The sequence below is a fragment of the Scyliorhinus torazame genome, chromosome 1 (assembly GCF_047496885.1).
Source record: "Scyliorhinus torazame isolate Kashiwa2021f chromosome 1, sScyTor2.1, whole genome shotgun sequence".
NCBI lineage: Eukaryota > Metazoa > Chordata > Chondrichthyes > Carcharhiniformes > Scyliorhinidae > Scyliorhinus > Scyliorhinus torazame.
The window spans coordinates 206,320,444-206,337,848 of record NC_092707.1 but is presented as its reverse complement, the minus strand read 5'-3'; positions in this window follow the sequence as shown (position 1 = coordinate 206,337,848).

Sequence of the window (17,405 nt, the reverse complement as noted above, 5' to 3'; positions counted from 1 at the left end):
CTCTGTAGCAGCACCTTTCTAACTCTGGCCACCTTCCCTCCACATATGACGAAGTAATCCTTCCCTCAATCTCTCTGAAAAAAGCCTTTGGCAGGAACATCGGCAGGTATTGAAAAATAAACAGAAATCGCGGCAACGCGTTCATTTTAACCGCCTGCACCCGATCCGCCAGTGACAGAGGAAGACCATCCTCACCTAGACAGATCAGCTTTCACTCTCCCCACCAAACTAGAAATGTTGTACCTGTGGAGCCCCCCCCCCCCGCTCACTCCCGGGCAACCTGCATCCCCAGATACCTAAAGTGAGTCCCTGCTCTACGGAATGGCAGCCCCCCCCCACCCCTGCCCCCGGCCGAGACACCACAAAATACTCACTCTTGTCTAGATTTAGTTTGTATCCCGAGAAAGACCCAAACACTCGAAGCAGCTCCAATATTCCCCCTATCGACACACTCGGTTCCAACACATATAACAGCAAGTCATCGGCATATAAGGACACCCTATGCTCTATCCCCCCCCCCACCCGCACTATTCATTTCCATAACTCCAAACTTCTTAATGCGACGGCCAATGGCTCAATCGCAAGTGCAAATAGCAGGGGGACATAAGACCTCGCCCCACAGTGGAGAGGAAAGTATCTCGAGCTGATGTTGTTTGTGCGGATACTCACCCTCGGCTCCTTATATAGTAGCTTTATCCAGTTCACAAATCTTGGTCCAATCCCATACCACTCCAGAACTGCCATCAAGTACCCCCATTCAAACGTCTTCTCAGTGTCCAATGCCACAACCACCTCTGTTTCCTTCCCCTCTGCCGGTGCCATAACGACGTTCAATACCCTTCCAATGTTTGAAAAGAGCTGCCTCACTCACGAACCCATTCTGATCTTCACCTATCACCTTCGGGAGGCACTCGTGCAGCCTTCCCGCCAGTACCTTCGCCAATACTTCTGCGTCCACATTCAGAAGCGATATGGGTCTATATGACCCACACTCCGTCGGATCCTTCTCTTTTTTTAGCAACAGGGAAATCGTGCCTGCCCCAAAGTTTGTGGCAACACCCCCTTCCCTATCGCCTCTTCAAACATCCCCACCATCAGGGGTGCCAGCTTATCCTTGAATTTTTTATAGTATTCCACTGGAAACCCATCCGGCCCTGTCACCTTCTCCGACTGCTTCCTCCCAATCGCATCTTCAGGTGATGTCCCGGAGGGCTGGAGAATAGCCAATGTTGTTCCTTTGTTTAAGAAGGGTAGCAAGGATAATCCAGGGAACTACAGGCCGGTGAGTCTTACGTCAGTGGTAGGGAAATTACAGGAGAGAATTCTTCAAGGCAGGATCTACTCCCATTTGGAAGCAAATGGACGTATTAACGAGAGGCAGCACGGTTTTGTGAAGGGGAGGTCGTGTCTCACTAACTTGATAGAGTTTTTCAAGGAGGTCACAAAGATGATTAATGCAGGTAGGGCAGTGGATGTTGTCTATAGGGACTTCAGTAAGGCCTTTGACAAGGTCCCTCATGGCAGACTGGTACAAAAGGTGAAGTCACATGGGATCAGGTGTGAGCTGGCAAGATGGATACAGAACTGGCTAGGTCATAGAAGGCAGAGAGTAGCAATGGAAGGGTGCTTTTCTGATTGGAGGGCTGTGACTAGTGGTGTTCTGCAAGGATCAGTGCTGGGACCTTTGCTGTTCGTAGTATATATAAATGATTTGGAGGAAAATGTAACTGGTCTGATTAGGAAGTTTGCAGACGACACAAAGATTGGTGGAATTGCGGATAGCGATGAGGACTGTCAGAGGATACAGCAGGATTTAGATTGTTTGGAGACTTGGGAGGAGAGATGGCAGATGGAGTTTAATCCGGACAAATGTGAGGTAATGCATTTTGGAAGGTCTAATGCAGGTAGGGAATATACAATGAATGGTAGAACCCTCAAGAGAATTGACAGTCAGAGAGATCTAGGTGTACAGGTCCACAGGTCATTGAAAGGGGCAACACAGGTGGAGAAGGTAGTCAAGAAGACTTATGGCATGCTTGCCTTCATTGGAGGGGCATTGAGTCTAAAAATTGGTAAGTCATGTTGCAGTTGTATAGAACCTTAGTTAGGCCACACTTGGAGTATAGTGTTCAATTCTGGTCGCCACACTACCAGAAGGATGTGGAAGCTTTAGAGAGGGTGCAGAAGAGATTACCAGGATGTTGCCTGGTATGGAAGGCATTAGCTATGAGGAGAGGTTGAATAAACTCGGTTTGTTCTCATTGGAACGACGGTTGTTGAGGGGCGACCTGATAGAGGGCTACAAAATTATGAGAGGCATAGACAGAGTGGATAGTCAGAGGCTTTTTCCCAGGGTAGAGGGGTCAATTACTAGGGGGCATAGGTTTAAGGTGTGAGGGGCAAGGTTTAGAGTAGATGTACGAGGCAAGTTTTTTACACAGAGGGTAGTGGGTGCCTGGAACCCGCTACCGGAGGTGGTGGTGGAAGCAGGGACGATAGTGATATTTAAGGGGCATCTTGACAAATATATGAATAGGATGGGAATAGAGGGATACGGACCCAGGATTTTAGTTTAGACGGGCAGCATGGACGGCGCAGGCTTGGAGGGCCGAAGGGCCTGTTCCTGTGCTGTACTTTTCTTTGTTGTTTGGGGTTTTTTTATCTCCTCCTCCACTATCGCTCCTTCTAATATAACCCTGTCCCCCTCCCCTAACCTCGGGTACACCAACCCATCTAGAATTTCCTGCATCTCCCGGTCTCCCCCAGGTGGCTCTGACCTGTACAACCTCTCATAAAATTCCTCAAAAACCTTGTTAATCAGATCTGGAGACACCTCCAACTTCCCTGCCCTATCCCCCACCTGAACAATTTCCCTTACAGCTGCCTCCCTCCGGAGCTGACCTGCTAACATACGCCTTATCTCCATGTTCGTAAACTGCATCCCTTGCTCGTCTCAGTTGGTGCACCGCCTACCTGGTAGATAGTCGGTCAAAGCTCGTCTGTAGTTCCGTCCTCTTTTCCAGCTTCGCTGGATCCCCATCTTCTGCATAACTCCTATCTCCCTCCAACATCTCATCTATTACCCTCTGCCGCTCCAGCCTCTCCTCTTTGTCCACCCTGGCCTTAAACAAAATCACCTCACCCCTTACCACTGCCTTTAGAGCCTCCCAGACAACTGCCTTCGACACCTCACCCGTACAGTTGAAACCTACATATTCCTCAATTACCTTTTCAATTTTGTCACAGAATCTTTGGTTCCCCCAAAGTCCCACATTTAATTTCCACCCCGGCCTCTGCGCTACCCTCTACTCCAGTACCATATCCACCCAATGCGGAGCATGATCTGACATTGCAATTGCCGAGTATTCCGACCCCTTAACCCCAGCCAGCAAAGCCTTCCCCACCACGAAAAAGTCGATCCACGAGTATAACTTATGGACTGCTGAGAAAAACGAGTACTCCCGTTCCCTCGGGTGCAGAAACCTCCAAGGTTTCCCATTTCCACCATTAGCCCAGCCAATGCCTTCGCCCCCCCCCTGATGGGACTAGCGAGTGTGGCCGTGACCTGTCCAACCTTAGCTCCTGCATCAAGTTCCAGTCCCCCTCCACTATCAGTTCATGTGTGGCCAAGTCGGGGATGGCCCCAAGCACCTTCTTTGCAAATCCCACATCGTCCTAATTGGGACCGTATACACTTAACAGCACCACAAACCTCCTCTCCAGCGCCCCTGTCACAATCACATATCTACCCCCCTGATCTGCCACCATCTTCTCTATCTGGAAGCGTACCCTTTTGCTGACCATTATCGCTACCCCTCGAGCCCTTCTGTCAAATCCAGAGTGAAATACCTGACTAACCCAGCCCTTTTTAAGTCTCACCTGGTCCTTCACCCTCAAGTAAGTCTCCTGCAGCATTGCTACATCAGCTTTCAAACTTTTAAGATGCGCAAGTAACCTTGACCTCTTGACCGGACCTAACCCCCTCATGTTCCACGTGACTATCCTAATTGGGGGTCTCTCACCCCCCCCCCTTCTTATCCACCATCACCATACCACCGGGCCCTGCCCCATGAGCCTAACCTGCCCCTATCCATTATTAACATCGAACCCCTTCCCCCCCTCCCAAAAACATTTCCTCTCGAGAAACATCTCCCAGCATCAATCCCTTCCCCCCCCCCTCACTCGCCTCGTAGGCCCATCGAAACCTACTAACCAGGCTCCAATGTCCGCAGCCCTCCTCTCGCCTCACCTCCATTCACCAGCCGACTTTAGTTAGCTAGCGGGTGGCTCCCCACGCCAAGGTATACCGTCCCCTCCCACCCAGTCCAGAGAAAGAAAAAACAAAAACAACAATCCAACCCATACAATACTAAATTAAGATATAACCGTCGCAACACAGAATGCCAATCAACCCAACCAATAACTTGAACTCTGTAACAATGTGAAGAGAAGTAAATTACAATACACGTCAGTAAAAAGAAAGTTATAACATTTATACATTTTCCAGCTCCCCAATCACAGTCCACAGTCTCTCTTCCAGCTCCGCTGCTCACGCCTGTCCCAAGCCTTCTGCCCTCACGAACGCCTCAGCAGCCTCCGCTGTCTCGAAATAAAAGTCTCTGGCATCATATGTCACCTTCAGCTTATCCGGGTATACCACACCAAATCGCACCCCCTTTTTGTACAGTGCCGCCTTCACTCGCCCGAACGCTGCTCGTCTTTTTGCCAACTCCACCGTCAAGACCTGGTAGATCCGAACTCCAGCACCATCCCACTGCACCTCGCACTTCTGCTTTGCCCAGCTTAACACCTTCTCCTTCATGCAGTACTTATGGAAGCAGATAATTACTGCTCTTGGCAGCTCATTCACTTTGGGCTTCGGCCTTAATGACCGATCAGCTCGGTTCAGCTCGTACCGGGAGGGGTTCTCACCCTCCCCCATCAACTCCGCCAAGTTCTTCGTGAAGTACTCTGTTGGCCTTGGGCCCTCTGTCCCTTCGGGCAAGCCCACAATTCTCAAATTGTGCCACCTCAAGTGGTTTTCCAAGTCCTCGAGCTTGGCTTGGAGTCCTCTGTTGACCTCCACCAACCTCTGCAGCGCGTCCGCCATCGAGATGAACTGGTCACTGTGCTGCCTCATGGCCTCCTCCAATTCCTTCACCTTCTCGCCCTGCTCTCTCACCTCGGCCGATGTCTTTGCCACAGCTACCCTCACCGGGGCGATTGCCTCCTCCACCAATGACTTCCATGCGACCGCCATCTCCTTCCTCAAGACCTCCATGTACCTCGCAAGCTGCCTTTCCAGCTCCACCGCAAACACCTCAGTCACCTTCTCCACCATATGTAGTGCGGCCCTACCATGCGATCCGGCACTCGCCATCTTGTCAGCACTTTTGCTCATCCTCTCATTCAACGGTGAGCCTGCGTTTCCTCCCTTCTTCGACGCTGCTTTTCGCATCCTTTAGCGACTTATTATTTTTCCTTTTTTTTCCCCACCCTTCTTTCCTTCTTCAATCTTTTTTTACCAGAAAAATAAAAAATTCTTCCTTCAATAAAAAGAAAACAAAACTTTCACCAAGTTTCTTTAAAACGTCTTTCTCTTCTTTGTTGTATTCCTCCAGAACTTCCCTGGGACCGGACTTCAGTCTTCTTACAATATTCAAGGCGCGAGCCACCCGATGTGGGACATCTCACCTACATCGCGCCCTGGCTTCGGGCCTGCCGCCTCGACCTCCGTTTGGCTCCGTCCCCGCTGCTCCGACCTCCGCGCGCGCTGGGCTCATGCCTCAGCACCAGCCGCCCAAAGCCCGCGCGGGGTTCCTCGGCGGTTTTCAAACCGGCCCCGCTTGATGCCCGGGACGGCCCCAGAGGCCGACAATAATCGAGGGGGAGAGCGAAGAATCGGGGAAACCTGCAAATAGTGGCCACCGGCAGGAGCTCCTCTCGATGTGGCCGACCCGCTCACAAATGCCACCGGAAGACCTTTCAACCTCACTGTTAACCACCGGCTAATCTTTGTGTCACCCGCAAACCTACTGATCCTACCCCCCACATAGTCATCTCTGTCATAATATACACCAGTATACCATAGTGCAGACACACACACTGATGGACACACAGCAAGACCAATCAACGCACACAACACCGCAGCCAATCACCAGTTAGAGCACACGCACTATAAAGACAGGGGGCATCAGAGTTCCCGCTCATTCGGGGTGCAGCCTCACAGAAGGACAGAGCTTAAGCTTACAGCACAGGTCCTCACCATGCGCTGAGTGCATAGACTGGTTCGGACAGGCATAGGCCTTTAGCTTAATCTAACATCGTGTTAACCCACAGTGAAAGTATGTTCAACAGTTTCTAACTTAATAAAATAGTGTTGCACTATTTTAAGTGTTGGTGGCCTGTATGTGTTCCACGGATCCAGAGCACCCAACACATCAATCTCTGTTGTTCATATAAATGACAAACACCAGGGGACCCAGTGCACAATCCTGTGGTCTGCCACTGGACACTGACTTCCAGTCACAAAAGCAGCCGTTTGTCATCACCCTCTGTCTTCTATAGTTAAGCAAATTTTATCAAGTTACCCTGTATCCCGTGTCCATTTGCCTTCTTTATAAGTCTCTCATGTGGGACCTTGTCAAAGGCTTTGCTGAAATCCATGTAAACTACGACGTGCAGCATAGCTAATTAAAGCTGGGAGACCCAGCTCCCGGGATCTACCCAGCCCGCCATTCCTCGTGTGATCCAATGCGATCATGTGAGATGTTGCAATGTAAATCCCGCCATTGTGGGCGCGATCACATTTTGGCAGATCTGCATATTAGAGCGAGGCAGTTAGCCTCACTCTAATGTGAAGATTGCTGATGTACCTGAGGCTTTGGCATTCATCCCCTTTGCATCGGAGATGTTGGGTGAGTGCAGTTCAGTGCTGGTCTCCACAAACTGGGACCAGATGGAGCGGCACTCGTGGGGGTCTCCCAGCAGATAGGAGGCCACCAGCTGCATGCCCTTTGGGCAGGGTGGTTCCCTGGCACTGCTGGTGCCACCTGGTCACCCTGGCAGTGCCAGTCTGGCACTATGGCAGTGCCCATACCAGCTAGCAATTCCACCTATGGCTGTGCCAGGCTGGCACCCAGGTAGCACTGCCTCGGTGTCAAGCTGGCATTTTGTGCATGCGATCAGCTGGGGGTGCCCTGATTGGGTGTTGGAGGAGTGCAGGTGGGCTGGGAACCTGCCCATAGTGTGTATGGACTTGGGGAGGGATGTTGGAGATCACTTTAGGGGCCTTTGGAGCCCTCAGAGATCGGGACATCATTTAAAAATGGACAAAAATGCTGTGTACAAAATGGCCACATTTTCCCCATTGAGGCCCCTTATATAATGCGAGTCACATGTGTTTCTCTGCATTGCGAGGGCGGGAAAAATGCGGCTAAACGTGCTCGCTATGGGACTTTGTTCCCATTTGGTGAACCAAGCCCTGTCTATCTCATCCATGATGTGGAGATGCCAGCATTGGACTGGGGTGAGCACAGTAAGAAGTCTTACAACACCAGGTTAAAGTCCAACAGGTTTGTTTCGAATCACTAGCTTTTGGAGCACTGCTCCTTCCTCAGGTGAGGAAGAGACAAATAGAGACCGAACAGAGTTATGTAGTGATTGAGAAAGAAACATTAGCTGCTTCACTGGCTTGTGAAAAGTTTGCAGATTATGTTCTTGGTTTCCACTTCAACATAGAGACAAATCCTTCTTTTCTAAGGAAGTAGCAAAAATGCCCCATTGAGTACAATGTTTCAGACTGAGAATGATGAGGTTTGATGCAGGGACAGAGTATGTTCTGGGGAAATGGCAGACCACAGCAGATGCTTTGTCCTATATTCCAGGAACAAGGCAGGAACAAAGTGATATAGCCCTTGTTGAAGAAGTAGAAACCTTTGCATCAGCAACAACCATACTGTACCTGCAACAACTCAGCAACTGAATGAAATCAAAGATGCAACAAAATCCTTATTTTCAATGCATTTACGGGATGTGGGCATCACTGGCTCAGCCAGCATTAATTGCCCAACCCTAATTGCCCTCGAGAAGGTGGTGGTGAGCTGCCTCCTTGAACCGCTGCAGTCCAAGTGGTGCAGGTACACCCACCATGCTGTGAGGCAGGGGGTTCCATGATTTTGGCCCAGCGAGTGAAGGAAGCGCAATATATTTCCAAGTCAGAATGGTGAGTGGCTTGGAGGGGAACCTCTAAGTGGTGGTTTTCGCATGTGCCCTTGTCCTTTGAGATTAGAGGTGCACTGATTTTGGTGACTCAAGATCTACTTTCCCAACAGACATCCGAACGCGATCTGTCAGCACAGTCTTCCCACCCTACCCCACAGGGACACTCAGAAATGTTGCACAATTTATACCTTATACTACCTGCCTATAGGTACAAAGAAGATAATTGCACCAAGGACATTCTTGTACATTCTATGCAAAGTCTGATTAGAAATGTCTTTATTTTTTCATTTTTGTTTAAGTATGTCTTATGTACCTATATTAAGAGTCAACTACATTCCTGTAGATCTGGGGAGTCATTCTCCGCCAGCGGGAGTCTCCGTTTTGCCGGCGCCCGGGGGTTTCCCGACGGTGTGGGGCTGCCCCACAATGGGAAACCCCATTGACCGGCCGGTGTTACGGAGACTCCCGCCGGCCGGCCGGGGCAAAAATGTGGCGGGGCGGGTAGGAGAATTTCGCCCATGAAGTCATATCGGCCAGACGTGGTAAGAACGGCAGATTTACCCCAGGGTTTTAAAAACAATCTACGATATTATTCTAATCCATGGATAAATATTCACATTTATGCCCCAATCTCACAAATCCTCCCACCATGTGGTAATTTTGATATGATCAATTTTTTTAAATGAATGCACTCATTGAGTTTCTGTAAGTGGAAATCTACTTTCTGGCAGTTAGCTACATTTTGTCTTAATTTATTTAGATGCTGTGGCAACTGTGGGACATCATAACTGAATCTTTCCACAAATTCCCACAAGGGTCCTGTCATTCAATCTTGTGCATTTCTGTGATATTGTGATAGTAATTATTCATTTGTTCCCAATTCTGACAGGCATTTTTGGAGTAAAACAAAAGGTTGTTTCGGGAATAGAGTATGGATTTTCATCTCCATAATCATATTACTTTTCTGTAGTGGTCGCACAGTTTGCCTCTCTCCGAAATATACAGTTTGTGTTGGCTTCAGATCAGGGGCGAAATTCTCCGACCCCCCGCTGGGTCGGAGAATTGCCGGAGGCTGTCGTGAATCCCGCCCCCGCCGGTTGCCGAAGTCTCCGGCACTGGAGATTCGGCGGGGGCGGGAATCGCGCCGCGCCGGTTGGCGGGGCCCCCCGCTCGATTCTCCGGCCCTTATGGGCCGAAGTCCCACCGCCAAAATGCCTGTCCCGCCGGCGTAAATGAAATCACCTACCTTACCGGTGGGACAAGGTGGTGCGGGCGGGCTCCGGGGTCCTGGGGGGGGCGCGGGGCGATCTGGTCCCGGGGGGTGCCCCCACGGTGACCTGGCCCGCGATCAGGGCCCACTGATCTGCGGGCGGGCCTGTGCCGTGGGGGCACTCTTTCCCTTCCGCCTCCGCCACGGTCTCCACCATGGCGGAGGCGGAAGAGACTCCCTCCACTGCGCATGCGCGGGAAACTGTCAGCAGCCGCTGACGCTCCCGCGCATGCGCCGCCCGGAGGTGTCATTTCCGCGCCAGCTGGCGGGGCACCAAAGGCCTTTTCCGCTAGCTGGCGGGGCGGAAATTCTTCCGGCGCCGTCCTAGCCCCTCAATGTTGGGGCTCGGCCCCCAAAGATGCGGAGCATTCCGCACCTTTGGGGCGGCGCGATGCCCGTCTGATTTGCGCCGTTTTGGGCGCCAGTCGGCGGACATCGCGCCGTTTCCAGAGAATGTCGCCCCAGATCTCTTAGTTTCCATTGTACAATTTACTTGCATTTGATTAAGTCCACATGTTGCTCTGGGGTGTCCTTGTATCTCGTATGGGCACAGAATCACTTTTCTCCATGAGTTTTATCTTCCAGCAAAGTTCCTAATTCGTAGTCTTCCAAATTTACGGGGTATGGACAGGCAATGTGATACTGGGAGTGATTCTCCAGTCCCCCAGACCCGTGTTTCTCGGTGGCGATCAATTCACTTGTAGCGAGTGTCATGTTATCACCCTGGGGTAACACGGACTGCAACACGATGCAGTTAAATGATCAAGCATACACCAAACATAGGCGTTGGTTCAATAAGATTTATTGAACTTCAGTAACGAAGCACACAGCTGCCTGTGGGTTGACTCTCTCCTACTCTAAGTAAACTAACATTAACTATCTAGACCAGGCCAGCTCTGGTCCACGTGTAGAAGGTGTTGAATGATTTGTACACCCTGACTGTCACTCCAGCTTTCACCAGTGGAAATAGGCAGAGTGCTGATGCCTCGTGTGTTTTATAGTAGGAAGCCTCCCCTGCTGTTCTGATTTGTGATTGGTCGTGTTCTGTTCTGTATATTGATTGGCTCACCTGGGTGTCTGTCACTGCCTGCTTTTACCTCATGATGTGCATGGGTGCATATTATGACAGTGGGATTCTCTCTTCCTGCCGCTTATCAATGGGATTTCCCATTGAAGCCACCCCACACTGCCGGGAATCCCGCGGCGGGAAAGGAGAATCCCAAATGGCCGGAGAATTCAGACCCTTGTACATGGCTGCTGCCCCGAATGAATCCGATGATTTCTACCTTGTATATTGGCAGTGGTCAGGTCTCACCCGATACTTCTGGTGGTTACAGAACTAAACCAATGACCAGTTGATAGGGTAAGACTAAACCAACCCCCTGAGTTGGCAAGCTGTATTGCTATTTATATACTTTGACAGGGAAATTAAATGTTCATTATTGATCCATGAGGAGATATCTCCCTCAAGTATCTGTCTCATATTCTCTTGGGTTTGCTGAACCAGCCAAGACCCGTACATAACACATACATCATTCTGAGCTGCTTCCATCGCAGCATTATGGTCTTCCATAATTAACTCATTGATTCTTTCTGCATGATTCTCTAATTCACTCACTATATCCTTCAAGTCACTTATCATGACCTGATCTTCCCATAGTTGAGTGTCCTGATTGGTGTTCCCTTCCCGGAGAATATTTTTCAGTTGTATTTTAGGATTTTTGATTGTGCCATTTAGTGTGGCCAGAGCTATACTATTCATCAGAGTATTAAACCCTGTCACTAAATCGTTTATTAATCCTCTTTTACTTCGAGGTGTATTTCTGTTCGGAATGTAAATGTGTTCCCAGTGACTTGATCGTCCATCTAATTTTAAGCCCAACTCAATAACATGGTGTAACAGACTATTGTACAGTGCCTGTGTTTATCTGGGTTTGTTCCTGCTTTAGATCCTTCCCCCATTTCCAAGATACCTTCAACCGAACCTTCATGTGGTTCTGCTTCTGTATATCAAATTTGCTGCTAACTTAGGATTGTGCAATGGCAGGGTCCACTGGGCAATCCTGGTACTGGCACTGTTCCATAAAACCATATGACCATAAGAAATAGGAACAGGAGTAGGCCATTCAGCCCTTCAACCCTGCTCCACCATTTAGGAAGATCACGGCTAATCTAACACCCACTAAATCCATTTTCCTGCCTCATCTCCGTAACCCTTAATTCCCCCACTGATTAAAAACTTTACAATCTCAGCCTTGAAAATGACCTCAGCCTCCACAGCTTCCTAGGTTAAAGAATTCCAAAGATTCTCCACTGAGAAAATAAATTCTTCCTAAATTCCATCTTAAATGTGCACCCCCTTAATCTGCGACTGCCCTCTAGTCCTACACTCTCCCATGAGTGGAAACATCCTCCCAATATTTACCCTGTCTAACTCCCCAAAAATCTTAAATATTTCAATCATATCACCTTATTCTTCGGAACTCCAACGAATCCAGACCCAACCTGTTTAATCTTTCCTCATTTGGCAGACCCTCCATACCCGGAACCATCCTGGTAAACCTCCTCTGTAACTGCCTCCAGTGATCTTTCTTTAAATGAGGGAACCAAGACTGTACAAAGTATTCCAAATGTGGCCTCACTAGTACCTTGTACAGCTGCAGCAACATCTCTTTACTTTTATACTCTAGCACCATTGACATGAAAGTCAGCATTTCATTTACTTTCCTTCTTACCTTCTGCACCCGTATGCGAGCTTTCTGGGTTTCATGAATAAGTACCCCAAGTATCTTTGTGCTGCAGCTTTCTGCCGTCTGTCTACATTTAAATAATAATGCTCCTTCTAATTCTATCTTCCAAAATTAACAATCTCACATTTTCCCACGTTGAATTCCATATCCCATTTCTCTGCCCATTCACTAAACCTGTCAATGGGCTGGATTCTCGGATCCTGCGGCTATGTCCACAGGATCCGTCTGGTCTTATGACCAGAAAGTCGGTGCTGCCCCCGCACCGATCCTCTGCCAGTGTTACCTGCAAATGCAGCTGCAGAATGGCTCGGTCCGTGGCTGCGCATGCGCACGGCGGCGGCCTGCGTTGGCCGTACCATACAGCATGGCGCTGGCCGCGAGCGGACCCGGCCTGCCAAAAACTGCCCCCCTGCAACTCCCCTCGCCACCCACAGACCACCCCCCTCCAGTTCATCCAGCCCCCGCCGAAGCCCCGCCTGCCAGTGGAACAGTCCCCCCCCGACTGAGGCGGCGTTGGACACAGTCCGCAGCCGCCACGCGAGGTCCCCGAAAGTTGTGCGGACACGTGTCCCAGGCCGTCGGGGACTTGGCTCATCGGGAGAGGGCCTCAGGTGACATCCTGAGGCCTTCCCAACGGCGTGTTTTTGAGGGGGCGGATCATCAGATAAACGGCACTTCCAGCGTAAAAATGGATTCTCCAGCCGATTGCCAAACGCGATTTTGGCGCCGGAGATCGGAGAATCCAGCCCAATATTTATATCCTCCTTACAACCTGCCTTTCCTTCCACCATTGTATCATTCGCAAATCCAGCCACCGTACACTCTGTTCCTTCCTCCAAATCAGGAATACATATTGTGAAGAGCTGAGGTTCCCGCACTGATCCCTGTGGCCCTCCATTGGTTACTGCCCTCCAACCTGAGAAAGAGCCCCTTATTGCTACTCGCTGCTTCCTGTTAGTTAGCCAATCCTCTATCCATATTACTTCCAAACCAGTGAGCTCCTGTCTTGCATACTCGCCTTTGGTGTGGCACCTTATCAAATGTCTTTTAAAAATCCAAATGTAGAACACCGACTGGTTCTCCTCCAGTAGCTTTGGCTGATTCCTCCTCAAAGTACTCTCGTAAATTTATCAACATGATTTGGGGACAGCACAGTGACACAGTGGTTAGCTATGATTCTATATTTCCTTCATGAAACCATACTGACTGCTTGCCCAGATTTTGATTTTCCAAATGCACTGCTATTCTCTTTAATCCATATTTAAACTTTCCTTCTAGTAATAGCCGTGTCGGGATATGATGGCCCAAAAAGGTTATAGTCTGAGTCCCCATGTAAACTGCAAAATGCTTTACAGCTCAGAAGGTGGCCAATAGGTGACACTTGCATGTTGAGTACCTTTTCTCCACTTTATCTAATACCTGGGAGACATTTACCACTGGCCTCTAGTTCCCATGTATCTCCTGCATCAATACTGTACTAAGACTCCTGTCGCTAGCCGTTACTGCCAAGGCAAATCCTCTTTCTGACTGATCAAGCCTACAGCTGGTGCAACCTGAAGGCTTCTTTTTCAGTCCTCAAAGGTTGCTTCACATTTGTGTATCCAATTCCACAGCTGTCCCTTTTTCAACAGGGTTAGCAGTGGAGCTGACTTGCCCCCAGAGCCTTCAGTAAACTCTTTGCAGTAACTTGTCAGTCCGAGGAAAGAACGGAGTGTAGTCACTGAGATGAGGTGGGCTAACTTGGCTACTGTCTCCCACTTTGATTGCTCAAAACTCCTTTCTCCTGCTTTAAGACCTAATTCCAGAAACTGGATTTTCATGTTCCTGGCTGCACTTGCTTAGGGTTCACTGTCAGTCCCCCTCTGCTCAGTAATTGTAAAGAGGCCAGCAGGTTCTTGTTCGCACTCTGTAAAAAGTAATAGAACAAAGAACAATACAGCACAGGAATAGGCCCCTTAGCCATCCAAGCCTGTACCGGTCATGATACCACCTTGGGCCAAAGCCCTCAGTACTTCCGAGTGCTGTATCCCTCTATACCCATTCTATCCATGTATTTGTCAAGATGCTTTTCAAGCACCATTAATGTATCTGCTTTCACAACCTCCCCTGGTAGCATGTTCCAGGCACTCATCACCTTCTGCATAAAAAGCGTGCCTCGCACATCTCCTCTAAACTTTGCCCCAAGGATCTTAAACCTATGTCCCCTAGTGACTGACCCCTCTACCCTGGGAAAGAATGCCTGCCCATCCACTCTATCCATGCCCCCCATACTCCTGTAGTCCTCTCTCAGGTCGCCCCTCAACCTCCATTGTTCTAATGAAAACAGTCTGAGTCTATTCAGCCTCTCCATAAAGCTAAAACCAACAAGACCAGGCAACATCCTGGTAAACCTCCTCTGCACCCTCTCCAAAGCCTCCACATCCTTCTGGTAGCGTGGCGACTAGAATTGTGCGCACTATTCCAAGTGCAGACTTACCAACATTCTATACAACTGTAGCATGACTTGCCAGGTTTTATACTCAATGCCCCGTCCAATGAAGGCAAGCATGCCATATGCTTTCTTGACTACCTTGTCCACTTGTGTTGCCACTTTCAAAGATCTGTGTAAAAAAGCAAATTACTGCGGATGCTGGAATCTGAAACGAAAGAGAAAATGCTGGAAAATCTCAGCAAGTCTGGCAGCATCTGTAGGGAGAGAAAAGAGCTAACGTTTCAGGTCTGATGACTCTTTGTCAAAGCTGACAAAGAGTCATCGGACTCGAAACGTTAGCTCTTTTCTCTCCCTACAAATGCTGCCAGACTTGCTGAGATTTTCCAGCATTTTCTCTTTTGTTTCAAAGATCTGTAGACCTGTACCCCCAGATCTCTGACTTTCTATATTCCTAAATGTTTTGCCATTTACTGTATATTTCCCCTCTATGTTAGACCTACCAAAATGCATTACCTCACATTTGTCCAGATTAAACTCCATTTGCCATTTCTCTGCCCAAGTCTCCAACCTATCTATGTCCTGCTGTATCCTCTGACAACCCTCAACACTATCTGCCGCTGCACCAACCGCGAACTTGCTAATCAGACCAGATACATTTTCCTCCAAATTGTTTATGTACACTACAGACAACAGAGGCCCCAGCACCGATCACAACCTTCCATTCAGAAAACCTGCCTTCTACCGCAGCCCTCTGCCTTCTGTGACCGAGCCAGTTCTGTATCCATCTTGCCACCTCATCCCTGATTGATGTGACTTCACCTTTTGTACCAATCTGCCATGAGGCACCTTGTCAAAAGTTTTACTGAAGTCCATGTAAACAACATCCACCGCCCTCCCCTCATCAATCATCTTTGTCACCTCCTCAGAAAACTCGATCAAGTTAGTGAGGCACGACCTCCCCTTCACAAAACCATGCTGTCTATCGCTGATGAGTCTATTTGTTTCCAAATGAGTATGAATCCTGTCCCTGAGAATTCTCTCCAATAATTTACCTACCACCGACATGAGGCACACCAGCCTATAGTTTCCAGGATTATCCCTGCTCACTTTCTTAAACAGCGGTACCACATTAGCTATTTTCCAGTCCTCTGGGATCTCCCCTGTAGCCAATGAGGATACAAAGATGTCAGTCAAGGTCCCAGCAATTTCCTCCCTGACTTCCCTCAGTATTCTGGGGTAAATCCCATCTGGCCCAGGAGACTTATCTATTAATGTCTTTTAAAACACCCAATACCTCCTCCTTTTCGATGTTAACATGACCCAGACTATCCACACTCCCTACCCAAGAATCATCTTCCACAAAGTCCTTTTCTTTGGTGAACACTGAGCAAAGTACTCATTTAGTACCTCACCCATTCCCTCTGGCTCAACACATAGATTTCCCCCACTGTCCTTAAGTGGTCCAATCCTTTCCCTGGCCATCCTCTTGCTTTTTACATATGAATAAAAAGCTTTGGGATTCACCTGAACCCTACTTGCCAAGGACTTTTCATGACCCCTCCTAGCCCTGCTAATTTCCTGCTTAAGCACTTTCCTACTTTCTTTATACTCCTCAAGGGTTCCAACTGTCCCTGCCATTGTAGACCGTGCAAAAGCCTCCTTTTTCTTTTCGACGAGCTTCACAACATCCCTCATTATCCAAGTCTTCCCATACTTATCCTTCGTTCTCTCAGGAACATGACTTTCCTGAATCCTAATCAACTGTCGCTTGAAAGAGTCCCACATGTCCGATGTTTATTTACCCTCCAACAGCCGCACCCAATCCAAATTCTTCAATTCCTGTCTAATGTTATTGTAATTTGCCTTTCCCCACTTTAGCACCTGAATAGCTCATCAACATCTCAAGCACTCAAACTGAAAGCTTTTCCGTACATTGATTGAATATGGAAGGGCTATTGCAAAAACCCTGTGGAAGGCATGTCCATCTATACTGCTCACCATTGACGGTAAAGGCAAATTTGCAGTAATCATCTTGACATATGGAAATCCGTTGAAATGTCCAGCACAGAAAACACTATAGCTGTTGGGGATATAACTGCTATCAAGTCTGCCAGTGCAGCTACCATGGGTGTACAGGCAAGAATGTTCTTATTTCAGACCCAATGTTCCATCGTCAGCCTCCATGATCCATCTGCTTTACGAACTGGCCAAATAGGAGAGTTGAGATGCGTGGATATTGACCTTTCACAGTACTTCATGTCAGTGTTACTGTAAGCCTACTTGTGACAGTAATCAAGATATTTATTAATATCAACCATAATAGTCAGAACTGTCTCTGCCTCCTGTGGAAAGTTGTGTCATGGGATTTCCATCAATTCTAACCTCCACCCCTTTAACTTGACAACAGTCATTTATGTGTCAGGCAAAAGCCTCTTCATTCTGTGTTACTATCTCCTGGGTCAGTTAAATTATATGACCAAACATTTCTATCTCTCCCTTCTGTTTATGTTAACCAGGAATAACCAGACTTGAGGGCAGCTCGGTTGCACCGTGGTTAATACTGCTGAATCACAGCGACAGGGACTTGGGTTCGATCCCGGCCCAGGATCACTGTCTGTGTGGAGTTTGCATGTTCTCCCCGTGTCTGCGTGGATCTCAACCCCACAAACCCAAAGATGTGCAGGGTAGGTAGATTGACCATACTAAATTGGCCCTTAATTGGCAAAAAAAG